The sequence below is a fragment of the Dermacentor silvarum genome, chromosome 9 (assembly GCF_013339745.2).
Source record: "Dermacentor silvarum isolate Dsil-2018 chromosome 9, BIME_Dsil_1.4, whole genome shotgun sequence".
Lineage (NCBI taxonomy): Eukaryota > Metazoa > Arthropoda > Arachnida > Ixodida > Ixodidae > Dermacentor > Dermacentor silvarum.
This window is the reverse complement of record NC_051162.1, coordinates 96,888,211-96,890,412: the sequence shown is the minus strand read 5'-3', so window position 1 is coordinate 96,890,412 and position 2,202 is coordinate 96,888,211. Positions and strand designations below refer to the sequence as shown.

General features: G+C 47.0%; 1 non-coding gene across 1 annotated transcript; it reads left to right on the top strand.

Annotated features, from left to right (window-relative positions):
• Positions 1-472: 472 nt before the first annotated feature.
• Positions 473-685, top strand: LOC119465421 (small nucleolar RNA U3). The gene has a single exon (XR_005194859.1). It is a non-coding gene; the product is annotated as a small nucleolar RNA U3 (small nucleolar RNA).
• The last annotated feature ends 1,517 nt before the right edge of the window (positions 686-2,202 follow it).

Genomic DNA, 2,202 nt, shown 5'->3' with positions numbered 1-2,202 from the left:
TACGCCCTTGTGCACCGCAGCGCCCCTAGCGGACTCCATGCAAACCAGAGCTACGGACGACGGCGACGAGGGGGGGGGGGGGGACAAGGCTCGGCCCTAAGGTGCTTCGCCCCTAGAAATAAATAAATTAATAAACAGGCCAGAACGAAGTATCCGTGCAACATCCGGATTGCAGCCAAACAGCAACGTCCACGAGCGTGGTCATGACGGGGACCGCAATCTCCCACAAAAACCTGTAGTGGCTTGTGAAAGATCCGTTTCATTGTTTACTAAATTTACGAAATAAGTCTTTGCAACACTTTGTTTTTTTAATTATAGACACATGTTCCTTACGACCTTTTATTATATTGTTTCACTCGATAAATGCAAGCTTTACATAGAAGCATGTTTTCTAGACAAAAAGAAGCCTTCTAACTTGCGCAACTTGTCTGCACGGTTTCAGCCACTGACTGTCGTCGAACGGCCCTCGGGCGAGATCGTGCTTCACAGGATTATTTCCATAGTACAATCGCTGAGATGCATCCGCGATCTAGAAGCACACTCGACCACGATGATGAGTTGAGGGTCTCCGCCTGGGCATAGAGCCAGCTTCGGGACTCTGGGTTTCGAACCGGGTGCCCGCCATTGATGACCGTTCCCTCGGCCCTCGTGGCTGAAGGGAGGGCGGAGACTCGGTCTGAGTGGCCGAGTGTCAGAACATTTATAAATCGAATTAAGTATCTTAAATACAATGGGGCCGTGAATGAAACCCCGCCCCGCGTTCACGCCTTTTCCGTTTGAGCTTCGACTCGCTCTGCATGAGCGCAGCGTCCGTACGCTTGCGCATAACCAACACCACCTAGACGATGGTGGTGTTGGCATAACCCGTATGCACGAAGTGAAACGTCACTGTAACCTTTTGCCTCCATGGCACTTACTCGACGCGACCTGCCTATGTTACATGCATCTTGCCAAGATGCACGTAACGGTGTGCGGACCCCACTCACCATGTCTCTCGTTGGACGCGAAGCAATAATATTTGCCTTTGGTGTCCCTTGAAGCGAAAACCGTGTGGTTGAAGCAAAATCGTACACGATGACGACTCAGTGTAGTAATTTACTTACACCTCCCCGCTTCGTGTCTTACCTATATACAGGGTGTTTCGGCGAAACACTCAAAAATTCTTAAAGGTTGCCTGTGGCAGATAGCAGAATTCTAGTTCATGAGCTGGCCTACTCGAAGGGGCGGACATTACTTGCACAACAAATTGAAATGCATAATCGACTAATAAACAAAAATTCTCTGATTAAGTTTTTAACGAATTACCAGACGGCCCATATTGTAATCTACAAATTGTAGCCGTGGAGTTCGCAAGGCGAGGATCCACTTGGAACGAATTCTCGGGATGACACCAGTTTCGAGGTATTAATTCCCGAACTTTGTGGGGAAATGCATTGGCGTTCCAGTTAGTTCCTTAAAAAACGTCGCTTTATGCATTGAAGCACACAATTAAGTGGAACATCAATTCGTTCCAAGTGGATCCTCGCCTTGCGAACTCCACGTCTACACTTTGTAAATTGCAATATGGGACATCAGGTAATTATAGTTAAAAACTTGATTAGTGAATTTTTGTTAATTATTAAATTGTGCATTTCAATTTTTTCTGCAAGTATAATGTCCGCGTCTTCGAGTAGGCCAGCTCATTAACTAGAATTGGGCTATCTGCCACAGGCAACCTTAAATAAATTTTGAAACTGTTCGCTGAAACACCCTGTACAAACGCTCACGCAACAATTTTGATGGTGCGCTGGTCACCGTCGTCATCGTGGTAAGATAGAGTCAATTCAGGCACTCGGACCCACGACCTTCGGTGGAATTCAAACCCTCGAACTTACGTGGGAGTCGAACCTACCACCTTTGGCGTTCAGGCAAAGTTAATTAGGGAACAGTCAGTTAATATAGAGTTAATTAAGGCACTCGAACCCACGACGTTTATAGTGGGAGTCATCCCCTCGACCTTTGGTAGTAGTCGACCCCACGACCTTATGTGTTAATTAGGGCGAACTTAATTAAGGCACAGCGAATTATGGTAGCGTAAATTAAGGCAATTGAACCCGCAACCTTTGGTCGGGAAAAAAATCACCGCCCAAGCACTCCGTACAGATGGTTAACCAACGAAGCTGAAACGTGCGGCCCGGTGTTTATCATTGGGCTAATCGCGAC